The sequence below is a fragment of the Lynx rufus genome, unplaced genomic scaffold (assembly GCF_022079265.1).
Source record: "Lynx rufus isolate CCGP_SWC_20201006 ecotype Redwood Valley unplaced genomic scaffold, mLynRuf1.p SCAF_1, whole genome shotgun sequence".
Lineage (NCBI taxonomy): Eukaryota > Metazoa > Chordata > Mammalia > Carnivora > Felidae > Lynx > Lynx rufus.
The window spans coordinates 92,331,876-92,351,380 of record NW_025814823.1 but is presented as its reverse complement, the minus strand read 5'-3'; the positions used below and the strand labels follow the sequence as shown (position 1 = coordinate 92,351,380).

The 19,505-nt window shown below is 42.4% G+C and overlaps 1 non-coding gene across 1 annotated transcript; it reads left to right on the top strand.

Annotated features, from left to right (window-relative positions):
* Window positions 1–8,272: 8,272 nt before the first annotated feature.
* LOC124523171 (U6 spliceosomal RNA) lies at window positions 8,273–8,382 on the top strand. The gene has a single exon (XR_006964939.1). It is a non-coding gene; the product is annotated as a U6 spliceosomal RNA (small nuclear RNA).
* The last annotated feature ends 11,123 nt before the right edge of the window (window positions 8,383–19,505 follow it).

Genomic DNA, 19,505 nt, shown 5'->3' with positions numbered 1-19,505 from the left:
TATGGCAAGAAGCCTGCATTTATCAACCTTATCCCTCATTTTAACATCTGCTCTGCTGCTGTAGCAGCATTAGGTAATATATTAGTTTCCTACAGCTTCCATGACAAATCCCCAAAAACTGGGTGGCTTCAAACAATGGAAATGTATTCTCTCATAGATCTGGAGGCCAGAAGTCCGAAATCAAGATGCTGGCAAGGCCACCTTCCCTCCAGAGCTCTAGGGAAGATTTTATTCCTTGCCTCTTCCAATTTCTGGTGAATATTGGCATTCCTGGATTTGTGGGTACAAGCCTCTGCGGTCAAGTGGCTTCACATAGTTTTTAAAGACTCCCCCAAGTCGTTCTGACATGCAACAAAATTTGGAAGCCACTAGCTTCCTTTTTATTGTTATTTATTATTTTATTTATTTATTTTGTATTTTTTATATATTTTTTTAATATCTTTTTTTGAGAGAGAGAGAGACAGAGTGAATTGGGGAGGGTCAGAGAGAGAAGGAGACACAGAATCCGAAGCAGGCTCTAGGCTCTGAGCTGTCAGCACAGAACCCAACATGGGGATCGAACCCATGAACCATGAGATCATGGCCTGAGCCATGAGCAAACTGAGTCAGTTGCTTAACCAACTGAGCCACCCAGACACCCCTATTGTTATTTTTTAAGTAGGCCCCCATGCCCAGTGTGGAGTCCAATGTGGTACTTGAACTCATGACCCTGAGATCAAGACCTGAGCTGAGACTGACTCAGACCCTGGGTGCCTTGGTGGCTCAGTCGATTAAGTGTCTGACTCTTGATTTCACTCAGGTCGTGATCTCATGACTTGTGGTTTCAAGCCCCATGTCGGGCTCTGTGCTGACAGCTCAGAGACTGCTTGGGATTCTTTCTCTCCCTCTCTCTCTGCCCCTCTCTGCTTGCTTCCTCTCTCTTTCTCTCTCAAAAAATAAACAAATAAACTGTAAAAATTTTATTAAAAACAAAACAAAACAAAACAAAACAAAAAAAGTTGGCTGCTTAACCATCTGAGCCACCCAGGTGCCCCAGGAGCCAAAACTCTCCTAACAGTTCTTTGTTTCTGTAGATTTTCACTAACCTTCAAGTTCAAAACTCTCCAGTCTACTTTTTCTGTTTGTTTTATTAGAACTCTTAAATTTTCTCTTGTGATTTTTCATATTAAAATGAAGTCATTTAACAAAAGTAAAACAAAAGAATATCTTCTTGGCTATTTGGTTATGTTTTCCCTTGTGACTGTGTTTCTAGGAACCTAGAAACATCTTTCACCCTAGAGACCCACAAATCTGCCAGTCTCTGCCTCAAGTAGGCACATCTCTGCCAAAGGCAAAGGCAAGTTGCTTTGGATTTAATTCCTTTGAGTAAAGCTTTGTACCCATTTGAATTACATATCATTTTCAAAGAATTGCTCTAAATTCTAAAAGGAATTTAAACATTTAAATTCCTAAAAGGAATGATTAAACATTTAGTCTATAAAATATTAAACCCAGAGAAGAAAAGCAAGGGATAGAATTTTGAAGGCATCTTAATATGAGTGTGGAAAAGAGATACTCCTATTCCTTCTGTTTCAAGAGAGATGGTTTGGAATGCTTTGGAATGAGGTCTCTGATCTTTGCATTGATTTACTTTTTTAATTTTTTTAATGTTTATTTATTTCTCTGAGAGAGAGAGAGAGAGAGAGTGGGAGAGGGGCAGAGAGAGAGGGAGACACAGAATCTGAAGCAGGCTCCAGGCTCCGAGCTGTCAGCCCAGAGCCCGACACGGGGCTCAAACTCACGAACTATGAGATCATGACATGAGCTGAAGTCGGACGCTTAACCGACTGAGCCACCCAGGAGCCCCAAGGTCTCTGAGCTTTTTTTTTTTTAATGATTTTATTTATTTTTGAGACAGAGAGAGACAGAGCATGAGCAGGGAAGGGGCAGAGAGAGAGGGAGACACAGAATCTGAAGCAGGTTCCAGGCTCTGAGCTGTCAGCACAGAGCCCGACGCAGGGCACGAACTCAAGAACTATGAGATCATGACCTGAGCTGAAGTCGAACGCTTGACCGACTGAGCCACCCAGGAGCCCCAAGGTCTCTGATCTTTGAGAGAATCTTAGGGCACAGCATTGGTCCTGAGACTGGGTGCATTCAGGAAGATACCTAGTCTCTTTTTACAGAAGAAGTTTACCTTCTGTACATGTTACATGTACCTTCTGTTACATGTGAGCCACACATGTAGTTAAACTAGCTCTTACATACTGAAACCATCACCTATCTTCCCATTCTCCTTATTAATTTTTTTTTTTTTAGAGAGAGAGAGTGCATGAGCTGGGGAGAAAGGGAGGAGAAAAAGAGAGAGACAGAGACAGAGAGAATCTTAAGCAGACTCCCTGCTCAGCACTGAGTCCAACAAGAGGCTCAATCCCATGACCCTGGGATCATGACCTGAACTGAAATCAAGAATCAGATGCTTAACCAACTGAGCCACCCAGGCGCCCTCTTTATTAATTTTTGAATTAAATTTGCCATCATTCTAATCAAATATTTTAGGTAAAGTATTTCCCAGGGCGCCTGTGTGGCTCAGTCGGTTAAGCACCTGACTCTTGACTTCAGCTCAGGTCATGATCTCATGGTTTGTGAAGTGGAGCCCAGCATCAGGCTCTGCCCTGACAGCACAGAGCCTGCTTGAGCTTCTCTCTCTCTCTATGCCCTTCCCCGACTCGCACTCTTTTTCTCTCTCAAAATAAATAAACTTTATATTTCTCTCCACTCACATTTTACTCCACTCTCCAGTTCATCTCCACTCACACTGAATCTTAAAGTTCTCAGCAAGGATATAACCAAAACTTGTTGCATTATCCAAAATCCCAGAACAGAATGGATCACAGTTTATATTTACCAAAAGAAGGATTTTAGCTTTTTTTTTTTTTTTTTTTTTTTTTTTTTTTTTTTTTTTTTTTGGCTGCATGGTTATCTGATATCCAGGAGGGACCAGCCTCCCTTTCTTTTTTTTTTTTTTAATTTTATTTTTTTAATTTACATCCAAATTAGTTAGCATATAGTGAAACAATGATTTCAGGAGTAGATTCCTTAGTGCCCCTTACCCATTTAGCCCGTCCCCGCTCCCACAACCCCTCCAGTAACCCTGTTTGTTCTCCATATTTAAGAGTCTCTTATGCTTTGTCCTCCTCCCTGTTTTTATATTATTTTTGCTTCCCTTCCCTTATGTTCATCTGTTTTGTATCTTAAAGTCCTCATATGACTGAAGTCATATGATATTTGTCTTTCTCTGACTAATTTCACTTAGCATAATACACTCTAGTTCCATCCATGTAATTGCAAATGGCAAGATTTCATTCTTTTTGGTTGCCGAGTAATACTCCATTGGATATATATATATATATATATATATATATATATATATCTCACATCTTCTTTATCCATTCATCCATAAATGGACATTTGGGCTCTTACCATACTTTGGCTATTGTTGATAGTGCTGCTGTAAACATTGGAGTGCATGTGTTCCTTCGAAACAGCACACTTATATCCCTTGGATAAACACCTAGTAGTGCAATTGCTGGGTCGTAGGTTAGTTCTGTTTTTAGTTTTTTGAGGAACCTCCATACTGTTTTCCAGAGTGGCTGCACCAGTTTGCATTCCCACCAGCAATGGAAAAGAGATCCTCTTTCTCCACATCCTCACCAACATCTGTTGTGGCCTGAATGGCTAATGTTAGCTATTCTGACAGGTGTGAGGTGGTATCTCATGGTGGTTTTGATTTGTATTTCCCTGATGATGAGTGACATGGAGGATTTTTTCATGTGTTGGTTTGCCATCTGGATGTCTTCTTTGGAGAAGTGTCTGTTCGTGTCTTTTGCCCATTTCTTCACTGGATTATTTGTTTTGTGGGTGTTGGGTTTGATAAGTTCTTTATAGATTTTGGATACTAACCCTTTATCTGATATGTCATTTGCAAATATCATCTCCCACTCTGTCGGTTGCCTTTTCATTTTGCTGACTGTTTCCTTCACTATGCAGAAGCTTTTTATTTTGATGAGGTCCCAGTAGTTCATTTTTGCTTTGGTTTCCCTTGCCTTCAGAGACATGTTGAGTAAGAAGTTGTGAGGCCAAGATCAAAGAGGTTTTTGCCTGCTTTCTCCTCAAGGATGTTGATGGCTTCCTGTCTTACATTGAGGTCTTTCATCCATTTTGAGTTTATTTTTGTGTATGGTGTAAGAAAGTGGTCCAGGTTCATTTTTCTGCATGTGGATGTCATTTTCCCAGCACCATTTGCTGAAGAGACGGTCTTTATTCCATTGAATATTCTTTCCTGCTTTGTCAAAGATTAGTTGGCCATACCTTTGTGGGTCCGTTTCTGGGTTCTCTATTCTGTTCCATTGATCTAAGTGACTGTTTTTGTGCCAGTGCCATACTGTCTTGATGATTACAGCTTTGTAGTATAGCTTGAAGTCTGGGATTGTGATGCCTCCTGCTTTGGTTTTCTTTTTCAAGATTGCTTTAGCTATTTGGGGTCTTTTCTGGTTCCATACAAATTTTAGGATTATTTGTTCTAGTTCTGTGAAGAATGCCGGTGTTATTTTATATCTATTTTATATTACTAAGTGATTTCCCCACACAAGAAGTTTGACACCAGTAACAAGCTATTTCTCAACTGTTCATTTTAACACATATTTACTAGATTAATATCACTTTTAAATCATATTTTAATATTTGCTGAAGACTTTAATAAATCCTTGGGGTACTTGGGGGGCTCAGTCAGTTAAGTGTCCGACTTCAGCTCAGGTCATGATGTCATAGTTCATGAGTTCAAGCCCTGCCTCAGGCTCTGTGCTGACAGGTCGGAGCCTGGAGACTGCTTCAGATTCTGCATCTCCCTCTCTCTCTGACCCTCCTCTTCACAAACTCCGTCTCTCTCTCTCTCTCTCTCAAAAATAAATAAACATTAAAAAAAAGACTTTAATAAATCCAAAATACTATATTCTCTGTCTTCCAAAGTCATATAGCCATAGGATACAAGGGAACTCAGATCAAAGTCATAAATAGCCGTAATTTATTGAGTGCCTACTTTATTTTTTTATAAAATTTTTAAAATGTTTATCTACTTATTTTGAGAGAGAGAGAGAGAGAGAGCAGCAGAGGGGTAGAGAAAGAGAGGGAGAGAGAGAATCCCAAGCAGGCTCCGCACTTTCAGCACAGAGTCCAATTCAGGGCTCGATCTCACCAACCATAAGATCGTGACCTGAGCCAAAATTAAGAGCTGGACACTTAACCAACTAAGCCATCCAGATGCCCTTAAGTGCATTTTTCCATACAGTACATTTTTCCAGAAGTGAGATACCAAGAGGTCCAAAGGCACTCCCGAGTGAGAAAGATTTGCTTGGCTATGAGGGAAAACCAGCACTAGGATCAGAAGAGCCTCTAAGCAAGAAAATCAGTAAGAGAGAAGGACCACAGACACAGAACTATACGTCTCAGGGGGCAGATGTTCAGGTCATTGTCTTGCATCCACTCCTTCCTTTTCAGGTAACTGCACTCAGCTTCCCTTGGAAGATCCACTCTCAGTTGGCCGCCATTACGAATCCTTGACCGAGTGACTGAGTGGGCAGTCAGACAAGAGCCAGAGGCAAAGACAGTGACAAATAGGTGACACATTTGAAGCCTGAGGGCACAACATCCTCACTTCGAGGCTTTTAACATCCTGGCTTTACAGTTTCCAGCTCCCAGAGGCCACAGGTGCAGAACGCAAGGTCTCCTCTTCAACCTCTGCCCCAGGGTAACCTATAGCTTCACTGGGATACATTTGCATTGTGGTTTCAACCCCCTCCTGGGGAAAGATGGACATGACAGTTCTGGTAAGAATCTTGTGGGCTAAAAACTCCCCCTTCCAGCTTGTAGGAGGAGTCCTTCTGATGAAGCAACCTCAGTCACCACGACCCATAATCTATGCAAACATAAAAAGAAAAGACACCCCTAACCCAGAGCAGTTGACACCTCTGTGCCTGTCCACTCTCCCTCCTTGAGAGCGTACTCTCCTTAATAAACTGCTTTGTGCTCACTTCCTTCCTTCTGGCTAGCTTTATTTGAGTGCTAATCCTCACATAAATCCTTCATGGGGAATCGAAGAACCGAGATCACTATTCAATAATGCAGACTAAACCAGAGGATGCAAAACTCCCAGGTCAGAGTCAAAACACCTGGTCACTCACAGCAATGGCAATTGCCAGAATATTTGCATTTTTTGTGTCAATTCTCTGAGCCCCACTTCCCAAAGGGCAATGCAGAGAGATTCAGGGGACACCCACCTGCACACGGGGGAGTGTGTGAAAAATTGACATGACTGGAGCCATTTTAAAATGGAGCAGGTATTGCAGAGAAACTGCCTTCTCCACCTTTGGACTGGGCAACAGGGCAGCTGTTTCAAGCAATTACTGGGAAAGGCAGTGGAAGAAAGGAAATCCTGATCACAAGACTGATAGAGACTTTCTGAGGACAGACTCAGTAGTCAGTCAATGTATAACCCAGAGTAACCTAGCCATTATCACACACACCCCTAGAAAGTTTTTTTCTTTCTTTTCTTCACCTCAGGTGGCTCCCTACTTTTCCTCATAAAAACCTCTTGCATTCACCCTACAAGCGGGACACTATTTGGATTCCTACCTGAATCTGTACTCCCTGAACTGCAATTCTTTTAACCCAAATAAAAGCACACTTGCCTCTCGTTGTGCCTCTTTACTTTCAGGTTAACAGGTGTGTTGCAGGAACCCAGCCTTTTACAAGGACAGTAAGCATGCCTGCGCTGTGTTCCAGAGGGAGACGTTGTCTCTGTCTTCCAAGGCTGTTTGCTATACACACATCATTGAAAAGCTAGCCCAAAGCAAAGTCACTCAGTGCCTCTGTCCACAAGACAGGCAAAAACACAAGAGACACGGGAAGAATTGTCTCACAATATTGTTTGTGTTTTTCTTTTTCTTTCTTTCCTTCTTCCCAGGAAGTATGCTGAGTGTACAACCACTCAGTTAAAATTGACTAGTCATCTAGAGCTTGTTTCCTTAATTCTCCAATGAGAAGTAAGGACCAGAATATCCATATTAGGTGCCATGCTTAACCATACCTCAGAAAAGCAGAGAAGTCTTGCTGGGAAATTTTGTCCCCAACAATCCCCAAACTTTAGCTCTTGGGAGAGGGCTTTGGGTTTCACAGAGAGAGACAGCCTGCAGCCATTTTAAGAAATAATCTTGTTTTGGGGGGCACATGGATGGCTCAGTCGGTTAAATGTCTGACTCTTGATCTCCACTCAGGTCATGATCTCACAGTTCATGAGTTCGAGCCCTGCATCAGGCTCTGTGCTGACAGTGTGGAGTGCTTGGGATTCTCTCTCTCCCTCTCTCTCTGCTCCTTCTCTGCTTTCACTCTCTTTCCCTCTCAGAATACATAAACTTAAAAAAAAAATCATCGGGGCACCTGGGTGACTCAGTCAGTTAAGCGTCTGACTTGGGCTCAGGTCATGATCTCACAGTTCATGAGTTTGAGCCCCGCATCAGGCTCTGCGCTGACAGCTCAGAGCCTAGAGCCTGCTTCAGATTCTGTCTCCCCTCTCTCTCTTCCCCTCCCCCTCATGCTCTCTGTCTCTCAAAACTGAATAACGTTGTAAAAACCAATCTAAATACTGCATTGATTTTTTGATGCAGTAAACATGCATCAGTAATAAAAAAACTGAATAATGTTAAAGAAAAAAGACTTTTTTTTTCAACGTTTATTTATTTTTGGGACAGAGAGAGACAGAGCATGAACGGGGGAGGGGCAGAGAGAGAGGGAGACACAGAACAGGAAGCAGGCTCCAGGCTCTGAGCCATCAGCCCAGAGCCTGACGCGGGGCTCGAACTCACGGACCGCGAGATCGTGACCTGGCTGAAGTCGGACGCTTAACCGACTGCGCCACCCAGGCGCCCCAAAAAGATTTTTTTTTTAATCATCTTGGTTTTTTTTCCTGGGGTAGAGAGAACAGTATCTTCTGTGCCTCTGTAAATAGTTGATTTCATTTGCCAGGTCACTTTCAAATGATCTCAATTTAAAGATGAATATGCATCATGGAAATAAAAATATGTTTTCCCTAATTTCTTTTGTCTGATAAAATAACAAAGAAAAATGCTTGTGCTTGGGAGAGGTGGTTTTATTACAAATAAAAGGACTTTTTCTTCTTAACAGAAAAACTGTGGGCAAAAACCGAGGGAGCCCATTACGTTGAAGAGATCATGCCAGTGTGCTCACTTCGGCAGCACATAATCGAAAATTGGAACGATGAAACACAGAAGATTAGCATGGCCTCTGTGCAAGGATAGTACATAAATTTATGAAGCATCCCACATTTTCATTGCACATCCCCGAAACTAAGATAACACGGTTAATTACAATGGAAAATAAATAAATAAACGATTTTTTTAAAAAGAGGGATCATGCCAACAGATTTTTTTTTTCAAAGATTCAGATAAATTCATGGATAAGAAAGGGAAAGCAACTTACAGGGAACACTTAGATATTGGAGGCCATTATACCTAGCCGTGAGATGGTCTCTACTGTGACATTAAAAACATAGATACTAAGCTAATCTGTAACTGTTTTATTATGTGTCATGATCTTATTCTGACCTCCAAAACCTGCATTTAATATGATCAAACACAACGGGATTCTTGTTAATGACTCATTGATATCATTGTCTTTTTCTGCTCTTTCCTGACCAGATGAAACCGTGATTCGCCATCTACTGAACAATGCGCAGATTCAGAATGAAATACTGCCAAGTACCCAAACCCCCACAGGACACTCACCATGCATCCCTACACACACAAAGAAGCCCCTCCCAGGCAGTTCTCTCCAGTTTATGACCTCATACAAGGCAGTAGAAGGTTCACCTTTTTTAATGACAGTGAATATTTGTGAGCACTTACTAAACTGTTTGTACACCTTAAAACCATCTGAGGGAGGTGTTGGATCCTTCTGTCTTCAGGTGAAGATACTAGGGAGTCGGCAACTCGCCCAAGCCCTCCAGTGCAGGGAATGGAGGTGGCATGCTCTCCCCTCTACCCCCACAGCCTTAGGAATAGTAGTTGTTATTCCCTACCTGGTAAGGTACCCGTCAGAATCAACCCCCCTGCGTTTATACCATTTTCTCAACACATGTCTAGAATTTGAAATGTCACAAGGCGTCTCTTGCCCTCAACGTTAGGGCTATCATTTGGCACATTATGCAGTCTGGGTTTTTTAAGTGTGTTATTGATTTCTTGGAGCTGTAAATTTCTCACCCTTCACTCAGATGGGTGGAGAAAATGGACACTTTTTTAAATCTTGCCTATCATTCTTCTTATTGTGCCCACAAGCACCCACCAGCCAGTAGTAGCAGAGGGAAAACATTTACGTTTTAGTGCAATCCAGCCATCTGTCTGAGATTTTGAGGTATCTCTTGAGGTAACATCTCTTTTCAGGACTGCAAGGCAGAGCCCGTGGCCAGGATCATTCAGGAGACACAGCTAGATTTCTGCTTGGGACTCCCAGGTTGGGATAATGCCGGGCTTTCAGAAATTCCCCCATCTTCCCACCTGCCTTCAGATGGGATACTCACAGCAGTGGAGAAAGGGATCTGTGGTCTAGGTGGTGTCCTTTTGCTTTTCTGATCTCTACATCAACCACCCTATTTGGACTGGTCACTTCTCTCTATACTTACATTTATTTCTTCTAATGTTTTGGTTTTGTTTTTTTGTTTTGTTTTGTTTTTTTTTTTTTTAGAGAGAAGAAAGGGCAGAGAGAGAGAGAGAGAGAATCCATCCCAGCCAGGCTCCACACTCTCAGTGCAGAGCCTGACATGGGGCTCAAACCCATGAACTGTGAGATCATGACCTGAGCCAAAACCAAGAGTCTGATGCTTAACCAACTGAGCCATCCAGGAGCCCTTATGCCTATATTTATAGCACAAATTTACATTTATAATTACGGTGCTTCATATAACTTGTGGTTTTGTCTCTTTGGCTTGCTCTGGGCCTAGCAGTGCTCACTGGTTAATTTGGTTCTTGGACGTGTTGTGTGTGTAGGGGCCAGGGGTAAGTCACCCCTAGATGCGTCACTTTGGCATGCCAATTATTTAAAGCTAAAAGCCATCAAGGCCCAAAAGGCTCTGGAAGAAACTTTGACCTTCCCCTTAACCACCTAAAAGAATTTAGGGATAGAGGACCTGCTCCAGGAAGAGAGCTATCACCATAGATCACTACATTATATGAACTAAATGTGGTAGACAGGGAAGAACCTAGCAAGACTTGTTTGACCAAAGTCCTCTCTTGGTCCCATTGTTTCTGAGCAGCCCAACAAACACTGTCTACCAAACATTTACTCCTTTCATCTTCTTGTGAATTGCATTCCCTCCCCCTGAAGTCTCTTCTCCTTAGTTCAGGATGACACATATACCTCATTTTGTTTCCCTGTCTTTGGAATCTCAGGTTTATGTGCATTCCCCATAAACACAAAATTAAATTTGACTTTCTCCTGTTCATTTAATGTCAGTTTGATTCTTAGACAAGCCAGAAGAATTTGGAAGGGCAGGGGAAAATTTTCCCTCCCCAACAAATGTCTCCTGTGTGATCCTGGCCCAGGGGCTCTGCCTCGCAGCCTTCAGCTACATGGTGACATCCGCCGCCCTGGCCCCCCCAACCTCCACCCCAATCTAGAGCAACTTCCTCTTAGAGGAAGACTCTAAGCAAAATTAGAGTCTCAGCAAAATTTCATGTGCTTCCTAGAGATTTGGGAGCCTTCTAGATCTTCTCTAGACCCTCCACTAAACAAAGGTGAGTGGGAAAGCTATGCTTAGGTCCCTCTTTTATGCCTAACAACAGTGGGTCACTGAGTTTAATTGGATGTGGTTTCTGTCACAAATTGGGGGGGGGGGAATTGCAAATAATCCCCAACCCTCAAGAACAAAATATCAATCAAGGATGCAACTCCCTGCCCATGGCATTCCCTTCATATTATTTAAATATTTTAGGCCAGAGAGGAGAGGTTGAGATGTCTCTCACTCCCTACATACTCTGCCTCTCTTGTCCTTCCTTATCCCATAATCCCTCAGGAAATAGGATTTCATTCCATCCTTAGGGCAGCAAGTCTCATGGATTCATAGGTAGATGGGGGTGTTTATTTACCTTTATGGAAGAAACTCTGATACTCTGATCCAAGTTCTCTCTGTTTGGTTCTTGATATGCTTAAAATGTGAGAAAACTGTCTCTTCCTCAACAAAGTCTGTTGTTGCAAAATTCCTGCAAAATTCCGTCTTCAACGGCAGAAATTGAATGTTAATTCTTTATGCTCTTTATACTTCTTTGTAACAACCCCTTATGAATACCTCACCTCAGCCATATGAATCCCTCAGGGTATAGAGGAAAAATACATGGAAAAAGATAAAAAAGAAAAACACAAATATTTTTAAGAATACCACTCTAGTTACACTCATCTTTTCTTAACTTTTTTTCTAACTAAAACAGTGGACAGTTTTATTTTCACATTTCACAATACAAATGAAAGTTGCTTTTTTTTTTTTTGGTCCCACTACTCCCCTGCCAAAACTATTCTCTCTTCGATCAGAAGGGGGAGTAAGTCTTCCTTGTCATATTGTTAGAAAACACCATAAGTCACAGCACTGGGATCTCCAGGTGAGGTAGGACACGTAATATAAAATGGAGATAAAGAGGTTCCCATCTCTCCTTATCTGCCTGGTCTAGTCATTCCTGAGCACCATCAGGGGACGGGTGGGAGGTCTCATCATGGGGGACCCAGGCATTAGAGGCACACAGCCTCTAATAAGCAGCCTCATTCCAGAAGCTAGTCCCACTGACATCTACCCAGGGGGAGGAGGGCCCATCGTTGGCATCATGGAAGGGCCCTCCATATGGGGTATTGGCATCATACCCGGGTGAGGAGGACCCAGGAGACTTGGGGGAGTCAGGATCATTGCCCCTGGAGGAGGGGGAGCAGGAGCAGAGAACAGAGTAGGTGGTATCTTTCCTTGTTGAAATGCTGAGGCTGTTTTGTTGTTCAGATCCGGTTCTGACAGTAGGCTTTCACAGTCTCTTTGCGTTTCCTACCGCCTCAGTGTGTCTTTCTCACAGATGGAGAGTCATGGACGAGGTGTGTGTCACAGGAGTCACCATAAAACATAGGCCTGTTGCTCTGTAGGCATTGGCCACTCTGTCCTGAGCCGTCCGGAAATGACCCAAATACACTCATATTTAACGGCTATAAGTGCGTGCATATTTTCTATGACTCTTTTAGGTAAATACTGCTTCTCCTTTTTTTTTTTCTTTAAAACGTTCCCCTATTCAACTTCAGAGCTGTTCTTTTATCCTTTATGCCACTTACGAGCTTTTCCGTTGACCTTTCTCTAGAGCAATAACGGGTACAGGTAAGTCTTTTACTCTTGATATAAAACTACTAGGAATAATGAAACTAATGTCAGAAAGTGTTCCTTATCTTCTTATCATTTAGCAACACTTTGCTTGAGGTATCATTTCATTTCTGAGGCATGTTTACCCCCGTTTGTGTGATTCTGATGGTCTGACTTATCGCGCATTCAGTGGGTGTGGATTTTCATGGCTGAGAAACTAACCTCCACAGTTTCAGTATCAACAACAGTAGCAAGGCAGAAGCAAATGCCTAAGAGCTTCACTCTTCTGAAGGCAGTGAAATGAATATAGTGCACCAAAGAGAAGCAGTATGAGTTGCTCTAACAACATGTGGAAGATGCACAGTAATGATGGTGGCTACCGTGCATCCTGAAAACATCCTAGTTCTGAGGGAGGCCCAGCAAAGTGGGTGTGGTGGGGGGCGGGGGGGGGTAAAATACTTGAAGTTCTCACTTTGCCACACAGGCTGGGGGCAGACCCAAGCCGGGCACTCACACCCAGGCACAGAACCCTGAGCTGCCTCCTAAGACACTAAGACAAAGGAAGCTAAAGCCAAGAAGGTTGGTTAGGATTTGGAAACTCCAACCAACCAACACTCTCTAAAGCTGATCGGGCAGCAGACTAATCTGAGAAAGACACTGTCATCAGAAAAAAATTTTTTCAACTGGCATTAATTTATAGGTTCTGTGTTTCAGGCTGTGTCCAAGCCCGTGAGAAGATCCTCCTTGTTCTTAAGCTGGGAGACTCTTCAAGGATGAAAACATTAACCCAAATAAGAATAATACTCCAATGCCACCCAAACTGTAGATACCATGTAATTTTGCAATGTAAAATACACTAAGCTCCTGAGGCACCTGGCTGGCTTAGTCAGTAGAGCATGTGACTCTTGACCTCAGGATCCCAAGCTAAGGCCCCCACATTGGGCATAGAGCCTACTTAATTTAAAAATAAAAAAATTTTTTTCAGGGGCACCTGGGTGGCTCAGTCGGTTAGGCATCCAACTTCAGCTCAGGTCATGATCTCACGGTTCATGGGTTCGAGCCCCACGTCGGGCTCTGTACTAACAGCTCAGAGCCTGGAGCCTGCTTCAGATTCTGTGTCTCCCTAGCTGTCTGCCCTTCCCCTGTTCATGCTCTGTCTCTCTGTCTCTCAAAAATAAATAAATGTTAATTTTTAATTAATTAAAAAATAAATAATAAAATTTTCTAAACCTCTAAGCTCCTAAATGGATAGCTATTCACCCCTGTTCATGTAGCATTATTGACAACAGCCAAACAGTGGAAATAACCCAAATGTGTATCGACAGGTGGATGGATAAACAAAGTGGGCTATTCATACAATGGACTATTACTCAGCCTTGAAAAGGAAGGAAATCGTGACACAAGCTACAACATAAATGAAACTTGATGTCGTGGTAACTGACATAAACAAATAAACTGACATAAACAAAGGGACAAATGTTAGATGGGGTACTCAAATATTCAAATTCACAGAGACAGAAAGAACTGAAGTTGCCAGAAGCTGGGGAGAGAGAAGAATAGGAAATTAGTGTTCTATGAGTTGAGTTTCCATTTGGAAAGATGAAAAAGTTCTGGAGATGGACAGTGGTGATGGTTGCACAGGACTGTGAATGTGCTTACTGCCAATGAGCTGTGCACTTAAAAATTGTTCAGGGGCTGGGGCGCCTGGGTGGCTCAGTCAGTTACGCTTCCAACTTCAGCTCAGGTCATGATTTCACAGTTCGTGTGTTCGAGCCCCACATCGGGCTCTGTGCTGACAGCTCAGAGCCTGGAGCCTACTTCGAGTTCTCTGTCTCCCTCTCTCTCTGCCCCTCGCCTGGTCACACTCTGTCTCTGTCTCAAAAATAAATAAATATTAAAAAAACATGTTTTTAATTGTTCAGGGGCACCTGGGTGGCTCCATCGGTTGAGTGTCCAGCTCTTGGTTTCGGCTCAGATCATGATCTCACAGTCTGTGAGATTGAGCCCCACATCAGGCTCTGCGCTGGCAGTATGGAGCCTGCTTGGGATTCTCTCTCCCTCTCTCTCTGCTCCTCCCCTGCTTGCACTCTCTCCCTCTCTCTTTCTCTCTCAAAATACATAAACTTTAAAAAATTGTTAAAAGGGAAATTTTACATTATATATATTTTACCACAACATAAACACACACACACACACACACACACACACACCCTCCCAGAACTGTGTCCTTGTCCTGAATATAAAATGTTCCTCAAATATGCTCTTGTACTTGCTTATGTACGATTGAGGATTTGATTTTCTTTTTAAGGTCCCAGTCCTGGAAAGCACACTTTCACCTGCTGTAAACCCACTTCCTCTGCCTCAGGGGCACCCTCCTCACATTGGATTAGAGGAGGCAGAGGAGGACCCCAGGACTTCTGTCTCTCAGGCTAAAGCATCTTGGTCCCATTCTGACACATCCCTGCTTGCCCCAGGTGACAGCTACCACTCTTGGTGACAGCTGAACCCAAAGGGCTCTTTGCCTGCTCAGAAATCAGCCTGGCAATGACAGGTATCACTCTGAACATGCATTAAAGATTCAGAACAGTTTGAAACAGTGTGAGACAGGGAGGGAGGACAGCCAGGACCTCCAGGGCCTCACCCTAGCTCTTGACTGAGGAAGTGAAGTGAAGGGTCCTGATGGGGAAGTTAGAGAATACAGTAAAATCTTGGTTTGTGAGCATAATTCCTTCCGGAAACATGCCTGTAATCCAAAGCACTTGTATATAAATGCAAATTTCCCCGTAAGAAATAATGGAAACTCATGTGATTCATCCCGCAACCCAAAAGTATTCACATAAAAATGATTACAGCACTGTAATATAATACAAAATAATAAAGAAAATACAAACTATAAAAAAATAAACTAATTAACCTGTACCTACCTTTGCAAACCTTCGTGGCTGGTGTGAGGGAGGTTATTATGGAGGACGACTTTCATTATCACTAACGGAATCACTGCTATCTTTTGGCTCAATGGAATCTTTTTCTTTTCATGCAACTGTAACAAGGGACGTATCCAACGACACTTGCTTTTGCCTCCTTTTAAGGATGTCAAGGAAATGTGACATTACACTGATAATCACCCACAATCCTACAGTGAGAGAGAAAAGAACCATTGGCTCAGTTGTGATCATGTGACATTCAGTGTCACGTACGACTCCTATTACAGGACATCGCTCGTTTATCAAGTTAAAAATTGTTAGAAATGTTTGCTCGTCTTGCGGAACACTCCCAGAACAAGTTACTCGCCATCCAAGGTTTTATTGTACTCTAGTTGCCCTTCCTTCTGACCTTGCACAAGACCACGTGAATGTTCCCCTCCTCCCCCCCGCCCCGCCGGTGTGGACCCTAACCTGCTTGGAAGTACCATATTACCTCTGAGTCCAAATGCCTTCAACACGAGTTGGAGTAAGGGTTACAAACTGAGGCAGTAAATCCATCTGTGGCCTTTAGAAAGTACCTTCTATCAGGAATTGGAATGTGACTAGAAACATGTTGAGGTCCTTTCATCCTGACAGCCCTATGTGCCTGGTCTTCATCCTGGCCCCTCTGTCAACCACTCATCTGTGTGGAGGACTCCAAGTTAAGCTTCAGGGATGCACTTCCCCACTTGTCATAAAATCTCATTGCAGGGGTGCCTGGGTGGCTTAGTCGGTTGAGTGTCTGACTTTGGCTCAGGTCATGATCTCACAGTTCGTTAGTTCGAGCCCTGCATTAGTCTCTGTGCTGACAGCTCAAAGCCTGGAGCCTGTTTCGGATTCTGTGTCTCCCTCCCTCTCTGCCCCTCCCCCACTCATGCTCTGTCTCTCTCTCTCTCTGTCAAAAATAAATAAACATTAAAAAAATTAAAAATCTCATTGCAGGCAGCCACACATCTGGTTCTTCTTTCTTGGGGGTTTTAAAAACAGGCTGGAAATCTCAAAAGAAGTTATTGGATAAAAACTTCTTAGCTGGATCAATGTAATAAATTGATTTTTTTTTTTTTTTTTTTTTTTTTTAGTAAATAGACTTTTTGACAAGAATAGGTCAGTCCTGGTGTCCTTGCAGAATTTGTTTATTTCAAATCTGTGTGTTCCAGGGCTCACAGTGACAGAGTCTCAAACCTAAGACCTTTTGTGGGAGATTCAAGGAAAGAGGTGAAAACAATACCATATGAACAGGAAATAGGAGGGCACTTGGGATTGGCTCAGCTCAGGCTTGAATTAAACCATTCATTAAAGCTCTGAGTTTTCTCTAAGCATTTGGCAGCAATTTCACCCACAAATGGCTTACAGTATCACTTAATTTCCCATTGGAGCTCTGGAGGAAATAATGATGCTAAGAATAAAATGAAATAATAGATGCGTAAGCACCTAGCTCAGTGTCTGGTACCATGTCAGCGCCTGGTTGAATTTGAAAAACAGTAATATCGTCTTTCATCCAACCAGTTCTAAAGCCATTTCTGTGTCGACACTTGATGGCGGTGTTGAATGGCAATGTTAAGTTGTCTGTTGGTTGCTTCGGTCTCCAATACATGTAACTCCTGGGTGTGGGAAGGAAGGCACGCAACAGGGCTCCTTCACCTACCACTTCGCAGAAAGAAAAAACCTAGAGGGTTCAGCTCAACTCTCTCTCCTAACCCCCAAAAATAGTTATGCTTCAGGAATGAGACAAGTCTAAGATAGAGCAACAGGACGAAAAAATCACATGAATCCACTGCCCCCCCCTCCCCAGTCCTGTCGATAATAGGATTAAAAATGCTTAAAGGGTACAGTAGACCCCATGAAGACATGACTCACTTATCTTGTGGATTTAGGGAGACAGCTGCAGCCTCCTTGCACACCGTCTGCACTCTCAAGAGTGAAAGAAAATTGCCAGACCAAGACAACCATATTGATACTGGCTTGTTTTTTCAAAGGATAAACCCTTACATGACAGAGCTTGGTTTTACAAGCCTAAATGGGAAAAGGTTCCTCAGTAGATATTGGAGTCCTCCTTATTTATAACTTGTTCAGCTAATGGCATGCTTCTTACGTCACTTGAACCACCTGAAAGTTTTGTTGTTGTTTTCACTGTTATTGGGGGGGGGGAGGGGCAAGTGCCAGCTGGGGAGGGGCAGAAGGAGACGGAAAGAGAGAATCCCAAGCAGGGCTTGAATCCACGACTGTGAGATCATGACCTGAGGCAAAACCAAGAGTTGGACACTCAAATGACTGAGCCACCCACATGCCCCAAAAAAGATTTTATTTTTGATGTAGGCTTTTTGCTTGGAGCAGTAAGCCTAGGCTTCATTTCCTGTGTGCTTTCAGCATTATTTATTTTTCTTGATTTCTCTAAAACACTGTTGTCCTAGATTCTACTCCACCTCAGAGCCATTTTTATTCTTTAAAACCAAATAGGTGGTTTCTTTCCTTTGTTTGTTTTTGTTTCCTGACTTTTATGTTTAGTGGGAATGAAGCCTCATGCTAGGGTATTCCTTGTGAGATAACCCGGTATCCTCTTATTATCTGCATTCTTATTTCAGAAGGCTCTAGAACTACCCTAGACAATGTGTAGGCAGAGAAGAGAAAAACTGCAATGAAACTACTACCTGAGCGGGATCTGTAGAGAAGACAGAAATGCCTGAATATGTTCATACCCTCTCTCTTGGTCACCAAAAGAACACTAATTTTCTTTTTTTTTTTTTTAACATTCATTTTTGAGAGACAGAGACAGAGCATGAGTGGGGGAGGGGCAGAGAGAGAGGGAGACACAGAATCCAAAGTAGGCTCCAGGCTCTGAGCTGTCAGCACAGAGCCCAATGTGGGGCTCGAACTCATGGACCACAAGATTATGACTTGAGCTGAAGTCAGACGCTTAACCAACTGAGCCACCCAGGCACCCCAAGAACACTAATTTTCTAGGTGTAAGGCATCTTTCTTTAGCCCCCAACTCTGTCTCCCCCTCTCAGAACCATTTTACGAGGAGATTGAAAGCTTTGGTGAGAGACTCTGGGTTTGGGCTGGAGCACACGTTCAATGCTCAAAACATTACAATTCTGTCTTAACCTTCACCTCCTGCTTGCCCAGGGCCTCAAGGTCAACCAGGGGTTGAGGCCTTCTCAGGTCTTTTCTGGGTATGCTCACAGCCTGGCAGATGGCTTTCTAGATTCCCAGGAATAAGTCAAAGCTTTTCAAAGCCTGCTGTGTATATCTTCTTTCCCAAATTTTCCTTCTAAGTTTCGGCCAGGCTTGTTTGTCCCAGCTGGTATCACAGCTTAAAGCAGCCCAGATGTCAAACAATTGCTGCTTATTGTTCTTGACAAACACCTTGGAGATAGAGCCTTTCCCATAGTTTGGAGTCAGGTCAGGTAACTACAAGACCATTCCTCTTACTAATTGCATTTTGTTTCAAAATATGTAGTTCTTTTTCATTAAAAGTATGCTATTTGTGTTAAAGTGTAACTAGTGCTTTTTCAATGAAGTAATATAATTCTTTCTTTTCTCACTTTTAATATTGACTACAATAAATAATTGATAGATTGATAGATATAATCCATATAAATGACATGTCTTTTGGGTCCTCAATGATTTTTAAGAATGTTAAGGAGTTCCAATATCAAAACATTTTAAAACTACCAGCTTAGCTAAAAGTAAGAATCTAAAGTTAAAGGATTTTTCCTTTAACACTTTAGAACTACTTCTCCATTATGTTCTTGCATTCCATGTCATGGAAGAGAAGTAAGCATCAATTTTATTCTTGTTCCTTTATGAGTTATCTGTTCTTTCTTCCTGGAAGCTTTTCGAATTTTAACTGCTTTTTAGTTCTTAAATTTTATGATAGCATATGTAGGTGTAGGTTTCTTCTTACTTTTCCTATTCTGTACTCTATGAATTCTTTCTACTTTCACTCATTCTGGAAAGTTGTCAATCATTATTCCATAAAGTATTTACTTCTCTGTTTATTTTTTTCTTCTCCTTTGAAGCTTTCTATTTTTATACAGATGCTAATATCTCTTTATTCACATCTCTTTACTTTTTGTTCCTTTTCTTAATCAGTGGCAGTTCCTCAAAGT